General features: G+C 33.3%; 1 long non-coding RNA gene across 1 annotated transcript; it reads right to left on the bottom strand.

The window, feature by feature from the left end:
- Positions 1-1363: 1363 nt before the first annotated feature.
- Positions 1364-5991, bottom strand: LOC140062925 (uncharacterized). Its single transcript, XR_011847555.1, has 4 exons — positions 4341-5991; positions 3918-3975; positions 3428-3514; positions 1364-2570 (listed from the first exon to the last, which is right to left on the bottom strand). It is a non-coding gene; the product is annotated as an uncharacterized lncRNA (long non-coding RNA).
- Positions 5992-6545: the final 554 nt, after the last annotated feature.

Below are 6545 nucleotides of genomic sequence, written 5' to 3'. Positions count from 1 at the left end.
CAGGCTATCTAGACTAGTTGCTAGCTAGGCGAAAATAACATTATTATTGTTATACTGCCCTTAATAACATGGAGTAATAATAAGGATAAGGTCTTGTTGGATGAGGCCATCGATCAAGTTTACATTCCGTACAAGTTGTTCTGTTTTTCTGTTGTAAATTAGTATTTTCTATCAATCATCAACATTTGGTGTTGCGGCTATCGGGACATCAACCTCATTGGCTAATAAACAGCTCAATAAACAGCTCAGTGAATTTCGGCCACTGATATGTCTGTTGCCGCATCCCTACTTACCAACAAAAAACACATCTCTTATAGACAATCGTCAATAAAAACAATTTTCAGAAAAAAATTTACAAATTAGGTCAGCCGAAACCAAATCAAATTACTAGAAAAAACTAAAAAATATTCATTTGATGCCAGGTAAACTGTGCCGATAGAAATGGTCCCGATAGAAATGGTCATGGTGTACCCTAATGTAAAGAACATACTGTAAAGAAAATAATAAATCTTCTGAAACACCATTTTAAAAGCATTACCTTCGATTTCATAAAAGGAAGACACTGTCGTATCTACCATAAATATCATTTGAGAGACAAAAAAAATTCAAGAGTGAAACAAAACACAATACAATATTTAAAATTTTATTGATTACATCACACAGAGAGTGTCAATGTTCCATTACATGAAATGCTTAAATTTGACTGGGAATTATGCAATGAACAATAAATATTTATTTAAATAAGAAATAATAATTAATTTGATTTGAATTTATTAGGAAAATCATAAAATATACATACAAAGTAATAACATAATGAGGAAACTGGACAATTGACCAATGAAGCTAGGAGGTTTTGAATACCGGCAGACTAAAAACTGTCCATTTTAGAGGATTATCAAATGATCAATGTATTAAATAAATAAAAATATTAAATAATATTAATATAAAATCCTTTTTTTTAATATGACGAGACATGTTTATCAAAAATATTAGAATTCGTGGAAGGAAATATTTGATTCATATTAAAATGAATTATAGTGGAATTACTCTTGAAATATAAAATACTCATGACAAGAATATAGAAATCACAATTTAATGTACACATTTCATTGCAAAAGTTTCCCCTCTGCTTTTTTGTAAGGGCTTGGGACCTTCAAATACAAAGTGCAATGAATGATTTAATGTAAATTATAATGTAACTATATAAACTTATTGTAATAATATAAAAATTACAAAATAATTCACTACATTAACCATTGCTCTTTGGATTTGGCAGCATTAAAAACTTTTTTTATTATTATTATTTTTATTAACTTTATTGCACATTCAGAAAACCATTAGATATGGTGGCCCAATGGCCAAATTGCATAAAATATAAAATATTTTGTAAAAAGTGAAAATAAAATAACAGAACAAAACAAAAAATAGAAGATATATATATATATGAAACAGTATAAAAACTCTATCCATGGCTACAAAAATCATTTGGAATCATTCTTGTTGCTGTTTTTTTTTCCACTCTTGACGATGGTGACGGGTGGCAACCAATAGCCAATTTTCATGCTTCATCAGATGTTGCAGCACAATACCAATTTCCATAGTACTGAGTGTGGTTCTTATTTAACCTTGGTTGCTTACACTTTGAGCACACAATCACAGACATTCTTGGTTTGTACATTTTGATCGGTTTCCAATGTCTTTAGCCACTCGTTTTCTGTACAAGAGGGTAGTTCTAGGAATGCGAGTACTACTAGCCGCAGGGACTGATGGTGGTGGGTTTGCTATCTCGCCTGGAACTGGGATCGACAGTCTGTTTCCTAGAGTTGCTCGGCCGGAAGTGTTTTTTGGTTGGACAAATGTGAGAGATGGAGCGCTTGCAGGATCGTTTAGCACCGCTGGATTGGTTAAAGGTTCAAGTAGGGTATTATCAGAGACAAGTTTGGGTATTGTTGCTGAGATGCCAGATTCCAAAACTTGCTGCTCTTGCTTCTTTGATGTTCTGTTGTACCTGTAATAACATCAATAACAAGTTAAAACTCACCGCTGGATGAGTGTCGTATGATTTATCTCCATCAACTGAAGCTTACCAAACAACATCAGGTGTCCATTTGATAGCACTTTCCGACGAATGTTTTTGTAGCCTTTGCCGATTAGCGGCCAGCGCTGGAAATGTTTCCCTCCGATATATACGGTAGACGGATACTCTTCACATAGTTTTGTAATAAGGCACTCCATATATCGATTGCAGTCCGGCCATTGGGCTGGTCCGGTGTTCTGACCTAAGAAGCATCTGTTAACCTACAAAGTGAAAAACGCAGGAAACTGCCTTACTGTCGAGTGCTTTCAACACCAGGTATTACAGCAGTCGTTTTACTTTTCTTGAACCTGCCTTTTGTGAGGTAATCGTGATGCCGTGCTTTGCGCTTAACGGTTTTGTCATACGCATCCAGGTTGTTCCACAACTTTGTGACATGTTCAGCATGACTTTGACTTATGACTTCACTGTCTTCCTTAAACTGCATAAGGTAGCAGCCTGGAATGCTGTCTAGTCCAGTGGAATCCTCAAGTTCCTAAATTTTGTTAAGAAAATATGAAAACAACATAAATAATAAGACTTTATGCATTGTATTGCAAAACAGAAACAAAATTTATGAGGTAAATAATAATAATATTTATTCGGTCATCAATGTAAAAACAAGCACGAATGTGGGGGTACAGCGAAAGAAGCTGTAATGACGTCATAAGACCATAAAGAGAAAATGTTTTATAAGGGAAATAAGAATAAAGGTGGGCGATACCCACAAAAGAGAAGAAAAACAAATGCTTTAAATCTCAACCAAAGTTACATTAAGCAAGTCTTTAATGTATCAATATTTGATTTGATCATCGGATGAGTTTTTAATTAATTTAATCCTGAGAATTCCATATAATTTGTAATTCTAACATGAAGCTATAAAATTAGATGATTCTACCATAGCATAACATAAATGGAGCACGATTGAGAAGAGACAGCATTATGTTATTATATGACATTTTTTGCTTTAAAAGTGACAATTGCTAGTATACAACAGGGAAGACAGGCAGGCCCGAGGTGCTCTGAATCTCTGATGTAGAATTACATCTCTGTCGTAGAAAGTTCCAGGAAGACATATGACACTGCACAAGGAAAACCAAAAATAAAATTGATTATAACGTAATGTGCAGGTGGTAATTGTGTTGCCTTAATAACTTCTGTAGAAACTACCTTTCGATTGATCTGACCTTAGGTAGGTTGTCGGTGGTCATCTGAAACTAGAATACATCAAAACTGCCAAGTTGAGGAGTGAGGGAGGACGTCCTAATATCTCTGCATGCACACAATGTTCTGAACACAACCTTATTTTAAGTATTATGGAATAAAAATTTATTTGATTGATTAATGGATTACCTTGGGAATTACCTGAATACAGTAAATGCAACCAGTTACAATAGTTGTCATCATTAATGACTTCAACACCAACCCACATAGATGAAACTGAAAGTATAACAATGTAAATACAGTTGTTCTGAGTTCAGTAATGTGGGGGAAGTTAGTAATAACTAGCGTCAGAATAAACAACACAGGTACCAATAATAAAGCAGGAGTTCTCAACAGTTTTCAATCGTACGCCACATTGTAATTTACTAATAATGTTGTGTGCCAGAGATAGAATGTGAAGTCACAGGTGGGGGAACCAGCCGTGTAACAAGGGTGTTGTGTTGAATTGTGAACAAAGCATTATAGTCAACACTCCTACTAGTAAACAAAACAGAAACAAAATATTTCATCTCATATTTGATACAACACAGTTCGTTAAGTTGTGCAGTATTATTATTTAATTTGACATTTAATTAAATAAAACACATGCATACAAAACATACGTATTGTAAACTCTTACTTTTAAACTGCAAAAGGATGTTATGATGAAGAATATCCAGAATGTTAACAGCAACTAACTGTTGGTGGAAAATTAATGGCATATTAAAATATTAGAGTTTTCAGTTTATATTTATTAGACAACTGATAGACAAACTATATATAGATAGATATTACCCAAGTACAAATAATAATTCACTGTCAATTAATAATTTATAACTTTTTTTTTTCATTTATAACAATATTTGTAAAAATTATACTAAACCTTTTGTTTAGATCAGCTTTTTGAAATAATGCCCTGCTATTTTAGGGTATTTAACATTAGCGTATACTCAGAGTATACATACAGAAGAGTTGGTGTTAAAAAGGAGAAAGCAGAAATAAAAATAACCTATTACAAGTAAAATAGTTTTTGCAAACTAGCTACAGTGTGGTTATAACTTACCAGGTCTAAATGTGTTTGTTGTAATAATGACTGCTAAAAACCATGACTCTGAAAGAAACTCAAAGTAACTCAAACTACATGTTAATCAACATCAAAACATATGAAAATAATAAGGTAGCATGTTGTGGTGGCTTTATCATTAACTAAAATACTGCCATGTTAGGATATGCTTGGGATTGGCTTCACGTTCTATTTCTGCCAATTTTCTGAATAATCTATTAAGCTACAGAATGCTAGAATTATGTTTAACCTGTCTGTGATTTGATGATCCATATATAACATCTTGAAAGGTCTTTCCTTGCATAGAAGACAAAACTACTGTTTTCATTAATTACTTTATAGAATTTTATTTTTCTTTTTTTGTAACTTAAATTAACATTTCCATTATTAAATCATTTAAAATAGTATAACATTTCAACAATTCATTATTAACACATGCTATGAATATAATATAGTCGACTCTCCAAATACTGGACTCTGAACTGAAAAAACCGAACACTCTCCCAATACCAGAATTGTCTTGAGGACCAGAAGACCCCAAATTCCTAAGCTTTTAATATTAAGAGAATTTTCCAAAGAATGTAGGGAAAGTTTTGTGTAACTGAGCAGACAGGTCTATTTTCAATAAGGTGATGGGACCAGGATAGCTTTATTTGCCAAGTCATGCATAACATATCGTTTGAGGGGCTTCATAAGCAGCCGCACATGTGGTTTAATCTTTTGTTTTAATTTAGCTGACTGAGACAATCACTACATAGTTGCACGCTTATCCACTTTAGCGGACTTCCTGCTATGCGGAACAGGATGTAAACTCGTTAAAAAACACATTCCAAATACCAAACCGTTACGGAATCCAACATATTCTGCCAGGTGTCCGGTATTAGGAAAGTTGACTGTACAATAATGAATAATTTATCAACTACATATGTTATTAAACCACCACACAAACAATTAATGTTAAATATTAAACGATGAGACATGTTTTGTCTAAATCAACTAACAATTACTTATTAAGGGTATGTTCAGACTCTTGACGTAAAAGTACTACTTCTCCCTACCATCCACAAACCGAGGAATTAGTGGAAAGCTTTAATGGCACCCTTAAGTGTATGGTTTGTTCAGGATGATCCCCGGGAATGGAATAAATTGCTTCCGTACCTATTATTTGCTTATAGGGAGATACCGCAGGAGTCTACTGGGTTCTCCCCACATGATACGTCCACCTAGGGATAGTATGACTGATAACCACATCATGGAGGAAATAAAGTTCATCAGTTTTTATATGAGAAAACAAATTTGTTATCCTTACTCTGTAGAGATAGTCAACTGAAGGCAAACAGACACAAGTGATTCTGCTAACTTTTCTAATCAGACGATCTATTAATTCTTTATCTTTGTTAAAAGCAATTTCTCCCCATCCCGTTAAGCAATAACTCCAAACCCCACAAACAACTGACGTATAAAAGATATTGATGGTTTTGTTACTCACATTAAAAGCATTTACATACGAGTATTTAATTTCTTACTAATATATTCTAAATATTCAGAAAAATTTAATCTATCTCTACATGATTACCATCAATAATGAATGAATAATATCAGTAGATGCCCTAAATTTATTACGAAAATCTATTACCATTTCTTTGGTCTTAGAATAGCAGTATTAAGTTTAAGATGGTTTTTATTACAAAAACCTTACAAACCAGTCAATTTCAGCTTTATAATAACCATAGTTGTCATGTTTGACCCAGGATGGCTGTGTCATCAGCTAATTTGATAACAGGACAATCTGGGTGATCGGACTTAAAGTCTGAAGTGAACACAGTGAATAGGAAAGGGGCTAAAACTGTGCCCTGTGGGGAACCTGTGTTACTAAACAATAATTTCATATTTAACTTCGCTGTTCAGTTTAATATATTGATATCTATGTGTCAACAAAATTAAGTACAAGGCCATTCAACTTATTAGGTACGTTGGCATTTATCAAATTATTTGTCAACAGATGAAGGCCGATGATAGATCAAAATACATTATTCTGACACTGTGTTGGTGTTTGTACCCTCTAAATGAGAATAATGTATAACGTTCGTGTAATATTGATCCATTGCGATTGATTATTGCGATTAAAATCATCATTTATTATAATATAAGCATCAGCGTATTTGGCTTCAATATCTAAGATAACATCATTTATTTCACAAAGGA

This window comes from Antedon mediterranea, chromosome 11 (assembly GCF_964355755.1).
Source record: "Antedon mediterranea chromosome 11, ecAntMedi1.1, whole genome shotgun sequence".
NCBI classification, from domain to species: Eukaryota; Metazoa; Echinodermata; class Crinoidea; order Comatulida; family Antedonidae; genus Antedon; species Antedon mediterranea.
Note: the sequence above shows the minus strand (reverse complement) of the source record. Positions and strands in the feature narration are given on the sequence as shown.